General features: G+C 34.0%; 1 long non-coding RNA gene across 1 annotated transcript; it reads right to left on the bottom strand.

Moving 5' to 3' along the window:
• Positions 1–11,079: 11,079 nt before the first annotated feature.
• On the bottom strand, positions 11,080–16,828 carry LOC143082099 (uncharacterized). Its single transcript, XR_012980275.1, has 2 exons — positions 16,767–16,828; positions 11,080–13,934 (listed from the first exon to the last, which is right to left on the bottom strand). It is a non-coding gene; the product is annotated as an uncharacterized LOC143082099 (long non-coding RNA).
• Between the last annotated feature and the right edge of the window lie 4,048 nt (positions 16,829–20,876).

Genomic DNA, 20,876 nt, shown 5'->3' on the forward strand with positions numbered 1-20,876 from the left:
GTGTATATCGCAAGACAGTCACACGACGACTGTAAGACACCTTTGAGACAGCCACAAGACAGTGACACGATAATAATCGTTGAGCAAAAAAAGGTGCATGTCCAATGTTTGTCCCACGACACACGACAGCGCCACGATGATCAAAATATCGTACGACTGTCGTGTGATTGTCTTACGACGACCACATATGACCCGCGATTTGTCAAAATTTCATGTCGTGGCGGTGTATAGATGTGCCGTAGGTTTGTTGTGACCAGGGCTAAATACTCAAGTGATATTATTGTTCAATTATTAAAAAGGACAAAGGTGTAATTGTTTAATAAGATCATTTTTTTGGTATTTTTACGAAGGACACTCAATCGTTATGAGTAACGACACGTACACCAATAAGAATACATTGATATTAATAATTTTCAATTTACCGATTAGGGATTTATGTTTATGGAGATATCATTGAAGAAAATACATGGCCATTTGAGTTTCAAAGATCCATTGAAAGTCAATAAAAAACCTCACATTAAGTTACTTTTATAAAGGAATGTGTTATAAATCTTCCTGTTTTGTTTTGTAGATAGAAAAAGAATCCCATGACCCTAATTTTTATATTTAACTTCATTTGCAGTAAGTTCTTTAAGAGAGCTATATTTGAATAACCTGTAGCTTAGGAAGAAATCTTGTGATTTTAGTTTTTATACATACACGACATTGCATTCATTTTAAAATAGACCTCCACAACCCAACCACCCTAACCTCCATCTGTCGTAATATAAAACAGGATGCAAAACATTGACAGTAAACAAGAAAAAATGAGTAGTAATCATTCTTTGTACAGGTAAAAAGAATCGGGACTACTCAATGAATGTAGATGTCTGTTAGTTATGTCATCTGATACACTCCTTTGACAGAAAGCCTACATTACACCGTTGATCATACAAAGCCTTTTTATTTGTAAAATATCAACGGTTAACTAAAACGAAAGTACTTTTAAAATATTGCAACAATTTAAACGTTAAAATTGAGAAAGGAAATGGGGAATGTGTCAAAGCGACAATAACCCGACCATAGAGTAGACAATAGCCGAAGGCCACCAATGGGTCTTCAATGGGTTCCATATATTAAATCAATCACTTATACTTACATTCTGATTTAGAAGTTATCCATGCGTATTCGACTTCAATTCTGTTTATAAGATTTAAATTATCATTGTCGTCAATGTAAACATTACTTCGCCAAAGACAACAGGAAGTGACGGAGTATATTATAAATAGTTAAACTATTCATAGAAATTATTGGAATACAATAAGACACATGTTAAACGTTGATGATAATTGTGTAGTGTTTGTATTATTTTTTTTCAAAGTGTAGCATGAGTGAAATAACTACATCATGCCTACCCTCAGCACATCTTTCCGCTTCTAAAATACCGAATAAAAAGGGGTTTCCTGTATGCTTGCACTGCTTGAATGTTACACAATCTCTGTGATATTGTATCAACTAAGAGAGACATATACTGTATGCATGCACTGCTTGAATGTTACACAATCTTTGTGATATTGTATCAACTAAGAGACATATACTGTATGCATGCACTGCTTGAGTGTTACTACACAGTTCTCAATTCGAAAATTAGAATAGACTCTTATGTCATAAAGTTTAGTTATGATGTTGCGGAGATCTACAGAGTTATTGCTTTACTTCCATTTGACAAAACTGCTACTAAATATGATCTCACAATGTGACTAATACATGAATCGTTGAGATCACTTTTTGATCCTACTCACAAGGAAGCTATTCAACAAAGAGTTCTAAGTATTGAAGTTGAAATCATTCCTAAGTTAATTTCACGGACGTCATCACGAGCGGTTCGCAGATGATATCGGATGCTTACCGTCACGAAGCACATGAGATTACCCCCAGTTTTTGATGGGATTCGTCTTGCTCTTACTTTAGTTTTCTATGTTGTGTCTTCTGTACTATTATTTGTTTATTTGTCTTTTTCTTTTGAAGCCATGGCGTTGTTAGTTTATTTTCGATCTATGATTTTGAATGTCCCTCTGGTATCTTTCGCCTCTCGAAACGCGCGTCTGGCGTACTAAATTATAATCCTGGTACCTTTGATAACTATTTACACCACTGGGTCGATGCCTCTGCTGGTGGACGTTTCGTCCCCGAGGGTATCACCAGCCCAGTAGTCAGCACTTCGGTGTTGACATGAATATCAATTATGTGGTCATTTTTATAAATTTCCTGTTTACAAAACTTTGAATTTTTCGAAAAACTAAGGATTTTCTTATCCCAGGCATAGATTACCTTAGCCGTATTTGGCACAACTTTTTGGAATTTTGGATCCTCAATGCTCTTCAACTTTGTATTTGTTTGGTTTATAACTAATTCGATATGAGCGTCACTGATGAGTCTTATGTAGACGAAACGCGCGTCTGGCGTACTAAATTATAATCCTGGTACCTTTGATAACTATTTACACCACTGGGTCGATGCCTCTGCTGGTGGACGTTTCGTCCCCGAGGGTATCACCAGCCCAGTAGTCAGCACTTCGGTGTTGACATGAATATCAATTATGTGGTCATTTTTATAAATTTCCTGTTTACAAAACTTTGAATTTTTCGAAAAACTAAGGATTTTCTTATCCCAGGCATAGATTACCTTAGCCGTATTTGGCACAACTTTTTGGAATTTTGGATCCTCAATGCTCTTCAACTTTGTATTTGTTTGGTTTATAACTAATTCGATATGAGCGTCACTGATGAGTCTTATGTAGACGAAACGCGCGTCTGGCGTACTAAATTATAATCCTGGTACCTTTGATAACTATTTACACCACTGGGTCGATGCCTCTGCTGGTGGACGTTTCGTCCCCGAGGGTATCACCAGCCCAGTAGTCAGCACTTCGGTGTTGACATGAATATCAATTATGTGGTCATTTTTATAAATTTCCTGTTTACAAAACTTTGAATTTTTCGAAAAACTAAGGATTTTCTTATCCCAGGCATAGATTACCTTAGCCGTATTTGGCACAACTTTTTGGAATTTTGGATCCTCAATGCTCTTCAACTTTGTATTTGTTTGGTTTATAACTAATTCGATATGAGCGTCACTGATGAGTCTTATGTAGACGAAACGCGCGTCTGGCGTACTAAATTATAATCCTGGTACCTTTGATAACTATTTACACCACTGGGTCGATGCCTCTGCTGGTGGACGTTTCGTCCCCGAGGGTATCACCAGCCCAGTAGTCAGCACTTCGGTGTTGACATGAATATCAATTATGTGGTCATTTTTATAAATTTCCTGTTTACAAAACTTTGAATTTTTCGAAAAACTAAGGATTTTCTTATCCCAGGCATAGATTACCTTAGCCGTATTTGGCACAACTTTTTGGAATTTTTGATCCTCAATGCTCTTCAACTTTGTATTTGTTTGGTTTATAACTAATTCGATATGAGCGTCACTGATGAGTCTTATGTAGACGAAACGCGCGTCTGGCGTACTAAATTATAATCCTGGTACCTTTGATAACTATTTACACCACTGGGTCGATGCCTCTGCTGGTGGACGTTTCGTCCCCGAGGGTATCACCAGCCCAGTAGTCAGCACTTCGGTGTTGACATGAATATCAATTATGTGGTCATTTTTATAAATTTCCTGTTTACAAAACTTTGAATTTTTCGAAAAACTAAGGATTTTCTTATCCCAGGCATAGATTACCTTAGCCGTATTTGGCACAACTTTTTGGAATTTTGGATCCTCAATGCTCTTCAACTTTGTATTTGTTTGGTTTATAACTAATTCGATATGAGCGTCACTGATGAGTCTTATGTAGACGAAACGCGCGTCTGGCGTACTAAATTATAATCCTGGTACCTTTGATAACTATTTACACCACTGGGTCGATGCCTCTGCTGGTGGACGTTTCGTCCCCGAGGGTATCACCAGCCCAGTAGTCAGCACTTCGGTGTTGACATGAATATCAATTATGTGGTCATTTTTATAAATTTCCTGTTTACAAAACTTTGAATTTTTCGAAAAACTAAGGATTTTCTTATCCCAGGCATAGATTACCTTAGCCGTATTTGGCACAACTTTTTGGAATTTTGGATCCTCAATGCTCTTCAACTTTGTATTTGTTTGGTTTATAACTAATTCGATATGAGCGTCACTGATGAGTCTTATGTAGACGAAACGCGCGTCTGGCGTACTAAATTATAATCCTGGTACCTTTGATAACTATTTACACCACTGGGTCGATGCCTCTGCTGGTGGACGTTTCGTCCCCGAGGGTATCACCAGCCCAGTAGTCAGCACTTCGGTGTTGACATGAATATCAATTATGTGGTCATTTTTATAAATTTCCTGTTTACAAAACTTTGAATTTTTCGAAAAACTAAGGATTTTCTTATCCCAGGCATAGATTACCTTAGCCGTATTTGGCACAACTTTTTGGAATTTTGGATCCTCAATGCTCTTCAACTTTGTATTTGTTTGGTTTATAACTAATTCGATATGAGCGTCACTGATGAGTCTTATGTAGACGAAACGCGCGTCTGGCGTACTAAATTATAATCCTGGTACCTTTGATAACTATTTACACCACTGGGTCGATGCCTCTGCTGGTGGACGTTTCGTCCCCGAGGGTATCACCAGCCCAGTAGTCAGCACTTCGGTGTTGACATGAATATCAATTATGTGGTCATTTTTATAAATTTCCTGTTTACAAAACTTTGAATTTTTCGAAAAACTAAGGATTTTCTTATCCCAGGCATAGATTACCTTAGCCGTATTTGGCACAACTTTTTGGAATTTTGGATCCTCAATGCTCTTCAACTTTGTATTTGTTTGGTTTATAACTAATTCGATATGAGCGTCACTGATGAGTCTTATGTAGACGAAACGCGCGTCTGGCGTACTAAATTATAATCCTGGTACCTTTGATAACTATTTACACCACTGGGTCGATGCCTCTGCTGGTGGACGTTTCGTCCCCGAGGGTATCACCAGCCCAGTAGTCAGCACTTCGGTGTTGACATGAATATCAATTATGTGGTCATTTTTATAAATTTCCTGTTTACAAAACTTTGAATTTTTCGAAAAACTAAGGATTTTCTTATCCCAGGCATAGATTACCTTAGCCGTATTTGGCACAACTTTTTGGAATTTTGGATCCTCAATGCTCTTCAACTTTGTATTTGTTTGGTTTATAACTAATTCGATATGAGCGTCACTGATGAGTCTTATGTAGACGAAACGCGCGTCTGGCGTACTAAATTATAATCCTGGTACCTTTGATAACTATTTACACCACTGGGTCGATGCCTCTGCTGGTGGACGTTTCGTCCCCGAGGGTATCACCAGCCCAGTAGTCAGCACTTCGGTGTTGACATGAATATCAATTATGTGGTCATTTTTATAAATTTCCTGTTTACAAAACTTTGAATTTTTCGAAAAACTAAGGATTTTCTTATCCCAGGCATAGATTACCTTAGCCGTATTTGGCACAACTTTTTGGAATTTTGGATCCTCAATGCTCTTCAACTTTGTATTTGTTTGGTTTATAACTAATTCGATATGAGCGTCACTGATGAGTCTTATGTAGACGAAACGCGCGTCTGGCGTACTAAATTATAATCCTGGTACCTTTGATAACTATTTACACCACTGGGTCGATGCCTCTGCTGGTGGACGTTTCGTCCCCGAGGGTATCACCAGCCCAGTAGTCAGCACTTCGGTGTTGACATGAATATCAATTATGTGGTCATTTTTATAAATTTCCTGTTTACAAAACTTTGAATTTTTCGAAAAACTAAGGATTTTCTTATCCCAGGCATAGATTACCTTAGCCGTATTTGGCACAACTTTTTGGAATTTTGGATCCTCAATGCTCTTCAACTTTGTATTTGTTTGGTTTATAACTAATTCGATATGAGCGTCACTGATGAGTCTTATGTAGACGAAACGCGCGTCTGGCGTACTAAATTATAATCCTGGTACCTTTGATAACTATTTACACCACTGGGTCGATGCCTCTGCTGGTGGACGTTTCGTCCCCGAGGGTATCACCAGCCCAGTAGTCAGCACTTCGGTGTTGACATGAATATCAATTATGTGGTCATTTTTATAAATTTCCTGTTTACAAAACTTTGAATTTTTCGAAAAACTAAGGATTTTCTTATCCCAGGCATAGATTACCTTAGCCGTATTTGGCACAACTTTTTGGAATTTTGGATCCTCAATGCTCTTCAACTTTGTATTTGTTTGGTTTATAACTAATTCGATATGAGCGTCACTGATGAGTCTTATGTAGACGAAACGCGCGTCTGGCGTACTAAATTATAATCCTGGTACCTTTGATAACTATTTACACCACTGGGTCGATGCCTCTGCTGGTGGACGTTTCGTCCCCGAGGGTATCACCAGCCCAGTAGTCAGCACTTCGGTGATGACATGAATATCAATTATGTGGTCATTTTTATAAATTTCCTGTTTACAAAACTTTGAATTTTTCGAAAAACTAAGGATTTTCTTATCCCAGGCATAGATTACCTTAGCCGTATTTGGCACAACTTTTTGGAATTTTGGATCCTCAATGCTCTTCAACTTTGTATTTGTTTGGTTTATAACTAATTCGATATGAGCGTCACTGATGAGTCTTATGTAGACGAAACGCGCGTCTGGCGTACTAAATTATAATCCTGGTACCTTTGATAACTATTTACACCACTGGGTCGATGCCTCTGCTGGTGGACGTTTCGTCCCCGAGGGTATCACCAGCCCAGTAGTCAGCACTTCGGTGTTGACATGAATATCAATTATGTGGTCATTTTTATAAATTTCCTGTTTACAAAACTTTGAATTTTTCGAAAAACTAAGGATTTTTTTATCCCAGGCATAGATTACCTTAGCCGTATTTGGCACAACTTTTTGGAATTTTGGATCCTCAATGCTCTTCAACTTTGTATTTGTTTGGTTTATAACTAATTCGATATGAGCGTCACTGATGAGTCTTATGTAGACGAAACGCGCGTCTGGCGTACTAAATTATAATCCTGGTACCTTTGATAACTATTTACACCACTGGGTCGATGCCTCTGCTGGTGGACGTTTCGTCCCCGAGGGTATCACCAGCCCAGTAGTCAGCACTTCGGTGTTGACATGAATATCAATTATGTGGTCATTTTTATAAATTTCCTGTTTACAAAACTTTGAATTTTTCGAAAAACTAAGGATTTTCTTATCCCAGGCATAGATTACCTTAGCCGTATTTGGCACAACTTTTTGGAATTTTGGATCCTCAATGCTCTTCAACTTTGTATTTGTTTGGTTTATAACTAATTCGATATGAGCGTCACTGATGAGTCTTATGTAGACGAAACGCGCGTCTGGCGTACTAAATTATAATCCTGGTACCTTTGATAACTATTTACACCACTGGGTCGATGCCTCTGCTGGTGGACGTTTCGTCCCCGAGGGTATCACCAGCCCAGTAGTCAGCACTTCGGTGTTGACATGAATATCAATTATGTGGTCATTTTTATAAATTTCCTGTTTACAAAACTTTGAATTTTTCGAAAAACTAAGGATTTTCTTATCCCAGGCATAGATTACCTTAGCCGTATTTGGCACAACTTTTTGGAATTTTGGATCCTCAATGCTCTTCAACTTTGTATTTGTTTGGTTTATAACTAATTCGATATGAGCGTCACTGATGAGTCTTATGTAGACGAAACGCGCGTCTGGCGTACTAAATTATAATCCTGGTACCTTTGATAACTATTTACACCACTGGGTCGATGCCTCTGCTGGTGGACGTTTCGTCCCCGAGGGTATCACCAGCCCAGTAGTCAGCACTTCGGTGTTGACATGAATATCAATTATGTGGTCATTTTTATAAATTTCCTGTTTACAAAACTTTGAATTTTTCGAAAAACTAAGGATTTTCTTATCCCAGGCATAGATTACCTTAGCCGTATTTGGCACAACTTTTTGGAATTTTGGATCCTCAATGCTCTTCAACTTTGTATTTGTTTGGTTTATAACTAATTCGATATGAGCGTCACTGATGAGTCTTATGTAGACAAAACGCGCGTCTGGCGTACTAAATTATAATCCTGGTACCTTTGATAACTATTTACACCACTGGGTCGATGCCTCTGCTGGTGGACGTTTCGTCCCCGAGGGTATCACCAGCCCAGTAGTCAGCACTTCGGTGTTGACATGAATATCAATTATGTGGTCATTTTTATAAATTTCCTGTTTACAAAACTTTGAATGTTTCGAAAAACTAAGGATTTTCTTATCCCAGGCATAGATTACCTTAGCCGTATTTGGCACAACTTTTTGGAATTTTGGATCCTCAATGCTCTTCAACTTTGTATTTGTTTGGTTTATAACTAATTCGATATGAGCGTCACTGATGAGTCTTATGTAGACGAAACGCGCGTCTGGCGTACTAAATTATAATCCTGGTACCTTTGATAACTATTTATCAGTTTTCAATGATAATCCAATGGTTGTGGATAAACGGAACATAACCAAACCGTGTTTCTTCAGATGATGTTTACATCAACACGACTGATGCCACATGTAAATCAGAATATGCCTTCTCTCCTGGATCACATGAGATTTCTGATAGGGTTCGAATTCCACATGCTTTAGTTTTCTGTGTTCCGTTTTCTGTAATGTGTTTCATCTTTTCTTCGTTTTTCGTGTTTTATTATAGCATTATTAATCTGTTTTCGCCTTAATTAATTATACTGATCAATAATCCCTTATCATTGCACAAATCAGATATACAAAAAATAAAATGCTTCGCTGAGCGCACCTGATACGACTGATGAAGTTGAACTATGAACAGTTGAGGCAAATTTGGACACAATATTCAAGCTTGGTACTGTCTGAATTTGAATTGTGATCAATTTTTTACACAAATCAAATGTCAAGATCTTACAAATGCATGGCGCAATACTGTGCAATTAAAGATTTTTTCATTGACAAACAATTGAACCCCTTAAAAGAAATTGGAACCCCAAACGTTTTGAATCCCCTTTGGAGCAATTACCCAACACTAATTCACAGCCTTCGCTTTGTCGTATGGACTCTTGTAGTACATTTTAAAGAAATTCATACACTTATACACAAGTTAACTACAAAATGTCCAGAAACTACAAAATGCTTGTTTTGGAAACACTTTTTGGCCCTTAATACTAAAACTAATTTCACCATAACCCCCTAAAATTAATCCAAATCTTCTACTTTTGATAATTGACATTGTGACACAATTTCAGATCAATTGAAATACATACATACATGTTATTATCCTGAAAGTAGAAAAATGCTTGTTTTGGGCCCCTTATCCCGAAACGGTTGGAAACGTCACCCCAAAAATCAATCCCAACATTCCTTTTGTAATATTGAACCTTCTTAACCAATTTCAAAGAGATCCATTCACGTACTGAAGTTATTGTCCGGAAACCAAATGTGTTTTCGGATGACGACACAGACGACGACGAAGACAACATCATACCACTATACGATCCCAAAATATTTTTTGCGGTCGTATTAAAAAAAACTATGTGTACGATATTGAACGAATGCAATGATTTAGATATATAGCACTCATATGTTTGAAAGCAGAGTATTTGAAAGTATCGACAATTGTATTATTCTGATTGATTCTTTTCTGATTGTTTGATTTATTTTAAACGTAAGCATAAGAATCTTAGGAAAAAAAAATCAAAACATTATAGAATAACGAAATATGCATATATATACAAATTCCAAAATTTGACAAATTTTACATGATATAATCATTGCATTACAAGAAAATAAACGGCTGTGTTAATTCTTCTTTTTTTGCTTATATACATAAATTGTTTCCATATTTTAACCGGAACAATGACCATAACTGGACATTTCATTGGATGAGTTTTTTTCAAAGCACCTATAAATGTCTATAGTAGAGTAGTAAAAATTAAATAATTAAATATGTGATTGGAAAAATAAAGACATTGGATATAAATTTAAAAAGGGAAGTCCGTAGAACATAAATAATCTTATTTTCAACTAATATCTAACCTTGGTATGCAAACATGTGGGTTAAACTTGGTTTTAAAGCTATCTTACCTCCCACTTGTATGATAGTTATATTTAGTTCCATTATCAAAATCATGTGAACAACCCAAATAGGCATGATTTATTATTAAACGTACAATAAACTAAATAAACCAACAATCATACAATTTCAATAAGGACGCCAACAGAAATGATTTGTGATATATAGTTGATATACCTTAGAACAGTAGAATAAAGTAACACATTATGGAATCACACAATAAAGAATAGATTAAGAAAAATATAAATAAAATGATACAAACAATGAAAATAAGACCATAATGATTCTATATGTTCTTCGAGACAGACTTCCATCTAGAAAATCCAAGCCCTAACCTTGAATTCTAGGTGTTGAATGCTGACTCACATGACGAGGTGTTTTGACTTTGCATGAAGATTATTTCTCGAACTCCGGGACTTAGAAGTTTCATTGAAATAATATTGCTTATTGGTCTAATTTTTATTATACTTTTTATTACGAACTATAGAGAGGCAAAACCTGTTATTTCAACATTTCTAAATAAAGATAGAAATATGAGTAATATTTAGTTCATGCTGCATGTCGTATTTTTAGGGTTCTTCATTACTAGTTTGTGTTGGTCTAGACCCTTTTCTGTAAGTGTAAATGTACTTAATAAAAAAAGTTTTAACAAATCTGTTTAATCATCAGTTAACGACAAAAACCATTCTTGTTTTTAACGAACAAAATGTAAAATAAAAATTTTTCTTCACCGAGGTCTGAAGTTAAGCCCAGCTCATAATTCTGGTAATAGATACTCCAGACACAACTTAACACTATTCGGTCTATTTGTTTATGTGATTTGAAATTTATTTTATCAAATTTGGATTCAATTTGTTTGCGTATTCCGGGGGAGTGACAAAATGAAGAAATCAAAATAGTAACAAGAGGTTAATAGAAAAAGTGAGTACGGTTTCAAATCAGAATTTAGAATATTGACCAAAAGTTTATAGTAGAAAAGTTCATCTATATATATTAGATATATGGTACTTTAAAAAGAAGAACACAAATGAATTTAAGCCTTTTTTTTCTTGTCTACGAGAGACTATTTTGTTTAAATAAAAATATATTCAGAATGCCTAAACCTGATCAGGGTTATTGTCACTATAATCGTCATCATCGTCACTGGTATCGGGATGAAGTATGTTCATGTTCATTAGAGTCACAGTTAACACAACAGCATCCTGGTTGTTACCGGACTGATACGCATGTTTCATGTCTTCTCTAAACTTCTTTACAAAAGATTTATATCGGCTAATATAACAATGTAGTTTTTCCATTCCCAATGGACACATTAGTTTTGCCTCATCTATTCGTGTTCGAAAGCTGGTAAATCCATTATATAGATATATCAGAAACTTAATATTGTGGGGTGAAATAAAATGATATATACTCATATGTTGAAGAAAAATGTCATGAATGTCAAATAATGTTTTCATAAGCTCTTCAATAAACTTTTTGTCTTGAATATTCATACCTAGATTAAATAAGCATGCTCCGTACTCCTGTGTTTGTAGTTGGTAATCTACACCTATTTCCCAATCTTTTCCTGTAAGTATGTGGGCCTTAAACTTTTCTGTCAGAACTGACATCAATGTTGTATAATCAAACGTCTCACTGCTTTTGTATGTTTCAGTATTCAATGTTTCCCAAAGGCCAATGATAGTTTTGATACTTCCATGTGTTAATAAATTGTGGTGCAAGAACTCTTTAAAATGAGTGACAGCATTAGTTCGCCTGCCTTTACAGAACATCCCGTCGATTAGGTAGCGAATTTTTAAGGAATCTTCTGTATCATTAAGTTTATCAAGAATGCTTTTCAAAAGTCTTTTTACAAACTCATGATTCTCATCTTCAATCTCTATTTTATACAAAACGTTGCCAATTTCTGCTATAATTTTATAGTTTTTATTTTCGTCGATGATTGCCATGAGTTTTTCGTCAAACAATTTATCGTCTAGTTGATAAAACTTGTAATGTTTGATAGTAGAACTTTTTGGTCTGAATATGAGACAGAACACATTTACTTCAGCATATTTTAAAGCAAGATCACGAATAATGTCAGAATTATGAGTTAAATTCATCAAACAGGTGCCCCTTCTGGTAAGTCCATTGAGAAAATTCTTAATTTGATCTGCAGAATACGACAGCGAAGAGAGTCTTTCCAGAAACATTTTAACGAATGAAACATATTTTCTTTCAATAATGCATTTCCTGATATATTCGCCTATTAATTCTGAAGATCGACGGTTAAGAAGATGGGATAATTCACGACCCATTTCCAAGTTAACCTTTTCAAAAACCTCCATATCGCTATCAGAATCTTCAGATTTTGCATCAAGTGAAATATTGTCGTCATTGTCACTTTCATATTTAACACTATCACAAATATGTCTTTGTTCTTGAAAGTGGTTTTCCTCTCTAGTGTCAATTGGCGGAGGATTCCATGGATCAGAAATTCCTATGATTTTTACATTTTTCCAGTCAATTGGTTTATCTAATTCCAAAAATTTACATAGCGTATTAATGACCAATTCAGGGTCAACATGAATAACTGATGAATTCAAAGCAGAGGATTTCAAGCTTGGCCTTATGTATTGTAAAATAAAATTGATAGTACAGATTTTAAGATTTATTAACATTTCTGGACATTCATTACCAAATGAGACCAGAACAGCCTCATGAACAGCTTGGTGTTTAAACATATAGGCGTTACCTCTTGGGTTAGACCACCAATCATCGTAGAACTCACTATATCTAGAGCTGTCAATAAGATATCCACCTTCAAGTTTACGTATAGCTTGTTTGACTAATGTTTTCCGTATCTTTGTTTTCTTTCCATCAAATATTGAAAAAATCCTTTTGAACAATTCATCTTTCTCTATATGATAATTAAGAAGATTGTTATCGAAGAAATTATATTTCAAAGCAGTATAAACCAAAACACTGTATTGATATTTACATGATAATTTTTCAAAGCTTTTTGTGAAAAGATCGTTGATCTTATCAACTAAGGAGTTGCTCGCATCACGGAAATACGCAACACCAAGAAATGTCAGTGATTCATCGTTGCAAAACATTCGACATGTTTCAGGAAATCCAACATATGTATCACTCATACAACATAGATAAATTGTGTTGGTACATATTTGGATTTTACCACATGGTAACTCCATTACGTCAGCCGTACAACCTGATGAACAGCAAGGAAAAGGTTCAAACTCAAGACATATATTAACTTTAACTGGACTGTTGCAAGGAATTATTGAATTATATTTCATATGACTCAAAAGGATGTTAATTCGTTCTTTGTCTAACAGACTGTTATCATAATCCAAATTCATAATACATTTTCTAAGAAATATTTCGTGCTTTTCTAAAATGTTTTCTTTGCATTTTGGGTCGTTCCTGATTGTAAACACTAATTTAAGACCCTTTGACCTCTTTACGCAATTCAATAAAATATCCAGAATATTTCTATGATAATCTTCAAAAAAATCAACGTTAGACCTACCAAATAGGTCTTCGACGATAATTATATTGTTGTCCGATAACGAAATCATATCTCTATATCTAATAATTTCATTGTCGGAGAAAAAAAGCGGGATGTATCCTTCATCTTGGAATATTGATGATAGGTGTATTGCTATCTGAGTCTTACCCGACCCTCCTTTAGCTAGGAGAATTAAAAGGTTTTCTTTATCAAGAATCCGTTTTCCCTTTTCAAGCGCACATGTCTTGATGAAGGTTTTATCTTCTTGATGACATTGGATTATTGCATTACTGTGATCTACAAGAATGATAAAATGACTTTACATTGTATTCTTAAACTTTGAAATTAAGGATGTACTTAGGTGAGGTTTTGGAATTTGTGTCAAATGTTCGGACTTTTTGGTGTTTTCCATACAATACTGTGTAAAATGATTTGCCCCATAACACTCATTTATTTTTTCATATAAGACTTTATAGCTCATGAAAGGTCATTTACCAAAATTTTAGAAGATTCTTGATTTTTTTCTTTTGTTTTGAGACCCAATTATACCAATGCAAATATAAGGTAAAAGTCAGAGTCAGCCTTTTCCCGCCATATTTTAAATCTCAGATATCCCGAAAAGGAGGTTCATTTAGCTTATTTTTATCATTAATTGATGCTCTACCAGCTTATAGTATCAATTTTAATTTCTTAATTTATCAATTTTCACCTTACCTCACCTAAGTACATCCTTAAACACAATATGTTGATGTTCATTGTATTTTCTTTATTATGATAAACGAACAAAAGAAATAATAAAACTAGAAGACGTTTTAACAGGCCAAATGATTAAATAACACCAACTTAACACTATAGAAGACGTTTTAACAGGCCAAATGATCTAACAGCACCAACTTAACACTATAGAAGACGTTTTAACAGGCCAAATGATTAAATAGCACCAACTTAACACTATAGAAGACGTTTTAACAGGCCAAATGATCTAATACCACCAACTTAACACTATAGAAGATGTTTTAACAGGCCAAATGATCTAATAGCACCAACTTAACACTATAGAAGACGTTTTAACAGGCCAAATGATTAAATAGCACCAACTTAACACTATAGAAGACGTTTCAACAGGCCAAATGATCTAATAGCACCAACTTAACACTATAGAAGACGTTTTAACAGGCCAAATGATCTAATAGCACCAACTTAACACTCTAGAAGACGTTTTAACCAGCCAAATGATCTAATAGCACCAACTTAACACTATAGAAGACGTTTTAACAGGCCAAATGATCTAATAGCACTAACTTAACACTATAGAAGACGTTTTAACAGGCCAAATGATCTAATAGCACCAACTTAACACTATACTCATAAGAAATAAACTATAAGACGTTTTAACAGGCCAAATGATCTAATAGCACCAACTTAACACTATACTCATAAGAAATAAACTATAAGACGTTTTAACAGGCCAAATGATCTTATAGCACCAACTTAACACTATATTCATAAGAAATAAACTATAAGACGTTTTAACAGGCCAAATGATCTAATAGCACCAACTTAACACTATACTCATAAGAAATAAACTATAAGACGTTTTAACAGGCCAAATGATCTAATAGAACCAACTTAACACTATACTCATAAGAAATAAACTATAAGACGTTTTAACAGGCCAAATGATCTAATAGCACCAACTTAACACTATACTCATAAGAAATAAACTATAAGACGTTTTAACAGGCCAAATGATCTAATAGCACCAACTTAACACTATACTCATAAGAAATAAACTATAAGACGTTTTAACAGGCCAAATGATCTAATAGCACCAACTTAACACTATAGAAGACGTTTTAACAGGCCAAATGATCTAATAGCACTAACTTAACACTATAGAAGACGTTTTAACAGGCCAAATGATCTAATAGCACCAACTTAACACTATACTCATAAGAAATAAACTATAAGACGTTTTAACAGGCCAAATGATCTAATAGCACCAACTTAACACTATACTCATAAGAAATAAACTATAAGACGTTTTAACAGGCCAAATGATCTTATAGCACCAACTTAACACTATATTCATAAGAAATAAACTATAAGACGTTTTAACAGGCCAAATGATCTAATAGCACCAACTTAACACTATACTCATAAGAAATAAACTATAAGACGTTTTAACAGGCCAAATGATCTAATAGAACCAACTTAACACTATACTCATAAGAAATAAACTATAAGACGTTTTAACAGGCCAAATGATCTAATAGCACCAACTTAACACTATACTCATAAGAAATAAACTATAAGACGTTTTAACAGGCCAAATGATCTAATAGCACCAACTTAACACTATACTCATAAGAAATAAACTATAAGACGTTTTAACAGGCCAAATGATCTAATAGCACCAACTTAACACTATAGAAGACGTTTTAACAGGCCAAATGATCTAATAGCACCAACTTAAACACTATACTTATACGAAATAAAGACAATAATAGTGAAATGATATACAAATGTCGTATATGGCTTGATAAAGGTTTTATCTTCTCGATGACTTTGGATTATTGCATTACTGTGATCTATAAAAATAATAAAATGACTGAACATTGTATTCTTAAACTTTGAAATTAAACATTGTATTTTCTTTATTATGATAAACGAACAAAAGAAATAACAAAACTAGAAGACGTTTTAACAGGTCAAATGATTAAATAGCACTAACTTATAAGTACTACACCGATGATATATTTGATTTTACTTTTATGGGTGCTCTTACTTTACTGAGTATCAGAATATATTACCACAGAAAATGTAACCTGTCGAAAATTATGTAATCCGGAGTTACAATTTGGAAATATAATAATATTATATTTTTGGAGTAAATTATAATGACACAATCAAATAACGTCATGTTACGTAACGTGTTTCTTTTTATATAGAAGTAAAAGAACAGACCAATTTTCAAGGACCATAATCTATCAATTTGATTGTATATCAGAGTTCGAGTTTTTATTAATGAAAATCCTTGCTATGAGAAAATGTTATTATCTGAACTGCAGGCTCCTGACTTTGGACAGGCGGGTTTGATATTTAATTGAAACTTATAATATATCTCACCTATTAGATTTTGTTTTCTAATATCTGGAACACAAACATAAATACATACTTTAGTTGTGAATTATTTTGATTACAAATAAACGTTAATATTCTAATACAATTGCATACCTTTGAAGAGTTTTTTTTGCACATATTGAAATGAATTTTGTCGTTGAAAACCATAAAAAGTTCAATAAAAATAATTTGGTAACACCAAAGTAGTTTTCATTGTAATAGTTGTGTAAATATAACACATGCAAATTGTAATGATTCTTCACAAAGGATGAAGGTAAATCCCCAAAAATGCGTCTGAGCCATTTCTGGAGGAGTTTCTATTCCCCAGGGGTATTACCAGCCCAGTATTCAGTCCTTCGGAGTTGACATAAATTATCCTTGATATTGTCATGATTATAAGGTAATTGTTTATAAAACTTGAAATTTTCGAAATAATAAGGCTTTTCTACCTCAGGAATAGCTGATCTTAGATGTATTTGTCAAAACTTTAAGGAACTATTGGTCCTCAATCCTATTCAACATCGTACTTCTATCAGCCTTTAACATTTTGTTCCAGCGTCACTGATGAGTAGTTTGTAGACGATAGGCTCGTCCAGTGCAAATATTAGATTTCATTCCTGTTATCTATGATGTGTTTATTTGTATCCGATCGTAGATTTAGCTTTATCTGCTCATGTTTCAACTGCAGAACTTCTCCTTTTATTCTATCGTGATCAATACTTTCTGTTCGTAGATTTCATTTTATATATTTATTTCGATAACAATAAATATGGATATTCAACATACATTTCCAGAGGATCCACAGTTCTAGTATCAACTTGATTGTAAACATAAAACATGCAAATTTTAAAGTTTTCAGCTATAAATATATGACTTAGAAAAATTAGAAAATTAATTTCTGTATATGCTTCTAGGAAACACCAATGTAAGAGGAATCGTCACGATATATGTCAAATGTTTAAAAACTGAACTATACAATGTCATTAGTTTGAGTATCCAACATTATGTAAATTTAGTTTGTCAAATTCTCTTTTTAGAGGTAAACTACATTGGCAATCATACCACATCTCCTTTTTTTTTTATATAACAATGATTATTCAATATTTTTATCAATGCAATCACAAGCATTAAGATAATAATACTTGAATTCAATATTATTGAATGACAAACGATTACATAAATTATCTTACCTATATAGGGCTATATCAAGTAAATTTAAAAATATCAATATTACCTTGTTTTCGTAATTTAGATGCTCCAACGGCAACAGTTTCTTTATGATCCCCACTAAGATTGACTATTTTATCCGTTATCTCTCGTTTTGTCTGTTCTACACATGCGAGAATACCTTCCGTGGTTTCTTCTGTTTTCGATTGTATATTGAGTTCTGTCTGATATAAACGTCCGATGAGTTCCGCATGATTCACCTGTAGAACTTCTTTCTCTTTTTCTATTATGCTCATTACTGCTTTGTTCTGTTTATGGACTTCTTCATTAAATGTTACCTCATTACTATGAACTCTTTCATATAAAATCTCATCTCTTCTAGCAAAATTCAACTGCATTTCGTCCATTTTTGCTGAAATGGTTTTATTGTGAGACGAAATATTGGTGTTAATTGTATCCTCTATTTCCAAAATATGCTGAACAATTTGATCATTGTTGTTTCTTGATTGTTCTCTTATCATGTTTATTTCCTGTAGAAAAAGTTGAAGTAATAAAGAAAGACGACAATTTGAGAATAACTACTACTAGTTAGAAACATTACTTAATTTTGTTATGTGAATTGTAATATTACTTCTATGTTGTTTTGCTTACCATCTCTGCTACAAAGTTGGATCAGAAAATGTAAAAGTTTAAGATTCAAATGTTAACATTTGTAAAACCCACATGTAGGCGCATGGTCTACTTTGATAATACTATGACAAAGTGTCGTGACCAAAATTAACATAGTGAAATATACATTAATACAAAAGAATAAAACAAACACGTACAACGGGTTTGAAAATAATATATTTTCAATTGGTCTTCAAAAATGTGTATGTACTAGGGATGTCAAAAGATCTGAAATTTGATACTCGGATACTCGGTCATGATACTCGAGTACTCGCGAGTACTCGGATGAATCTTAAACGTCTATTGAAAAGTTTAGATTCTAGGTTGGATGCAGTGTTTTTGTTATTACCTTTCATAAACATATTAACGAGAGACAATTAAACAATGAATTACCTACTGCCGTTTCTACAAAAACCTAGCATAAATCATAGCAATTATTGTTTATGTACGTGTTCATGAACCAAATTGGTTATTCCAATAAAATCAAAAATATTTGCATATACAGTCCGACAAAGTAGACAATATATGTATCATCTCACCTGTTCCTGAGGAGTTGGTATTTTTTTTTATAATACGACTTTGTCCATTAATTTGTCAACAACAATATTGGACTTCAAATTACTTGTGTTGCTCAGTCTTACTTTTTCTGGGTTTGTTTTTTTGGCACTATCGTTTGTCTAATTCTTTTTAAGCCATGACGTTGTCGGTTTATTTTCGACTTTTGGGTTTTAATGTCGCTCTCGTGAAAGGATACTTTTTTCTTGCACAGATCAGAGACATATAATACAATATGTCTCTGCACAGATGTAACATACTAAAATTTGAAAAACTATTTCAGTTAAAAATAAAAAATAAGTTGAAAAAGCTTTGCAAATTCATCAGGGTTATAACTTTTCAAGTGAGTCTTCCTGGTTAATCACCACTCTTCGCTTCTATACTGTTTATTTTATTTATTTTATATTTTCATCTCATCTTGTCATGTGTGTTTGTGTTATGTTATATAACTTTTGATGAACTTCTTTGTACCATTGTAATTTTATGGTGTTTGAGAAATAAAGAATATTGAATCTTGCTTTCGCCCTATCTTTAAATTGTAAATTAAACAATTACAGTTAAGTTTCAAATACAGAGTAATAAAATTAATGTAAATGTACATCTCATACCAATCACGTTTACAGAGAAGTCTTGATTAACAAACAAAGGAAAGTTTTTACGGCTTGTGATGAGTTTATTATTAATCCCTGAAAGTTTTAATCCGTGTACAAGCACCGTTAAAATGTCTCTAATCAGTTGCGTAGGGTTTCACCGCAGGTCATTTTGATTTTCTTCTTGTTTAGAAATATGATCTGATCAACAATTTCTCACAAAAAACTGTTTGACTTACTATTTTTTATTCCAAGTAGTGCAGATGAAAACCTTCCATCGGAAGGAAAGGATGTGACTGGCACTACTATAACAAATAGTAACCTCAGAATTAACATATTTATGTTGTTAATTGATTTTATTTAGTATAACAAAGTGGATATTTCAATGGAATTAAAGCTACTGGAAATGTGAAGAGAAATATCTCAAGATGTATAACAGGCAAACGAGTATCCGAGAACTAAAACTGTACTCGAGTACTCGGCCTTCCGAGCGAGTACCCGAGTACTCGAGTACTCGCTGCCATCCCTAGTATGTTTACTAATGCAGTTTTAGTTATGTCATTTTGTTGCAGAAAAGCGTACAGAAGATGTTTTGGATGTTTAATTTCAGTCCACGAATATATTGCACGTTAGGCAACATTATATCAACAATTAACCATTTTCCGAGGTACCCGGTATACCACCATTCCCCTTGTGAAATTGAAAAATCGCCTGAAAAAAATAATCCAAAATGCCTTTCAACATAAAAATAGTAGCATACGCTATAAACGTATTGCTTTGGCATATCATAAGGCATATCTTGTAAATAGTGAACAAAAGAATAAAACATGCTACACAGAGGATATACCACTTAGTGTTAAGCAAACGACAATTAAGCTATCATAACTTTTTCCATTATTTGAGAAATGCTATCCAAATTGTTCATCTCGACGAATTGACAAACGTAATCATCGGTGATCCTTAAAGAAACACATAGATATATTTTGATTTTACTTTTTGATAGTATTTTTTCATTAAGTAAAGTCTTTTTTATAACCTGTTACTTTTTATCTGAAATCAAGTATAATTATGTTTTATTTAATATTTTGCAAAACCTAAACTTACCGTTGTTATGTCCTCGTTCCGCTGAATATCA

This window comes from Mytilus galloprovincialis, chromosome 7 (assembly GCF_965363235.1).
Source record: "Mytilus galloprovincialis chromosome 7, xbMytGall1.hap1.1, whole genome shotgun sequence".
NCBI classification, from domain to species: domain Eukaryota; kingdom Metazoa; phylum Mollusca; class Bivalvia; order Mytilida; family Mytilidae; genus Mytilus; species Mytilus galloprovincialis.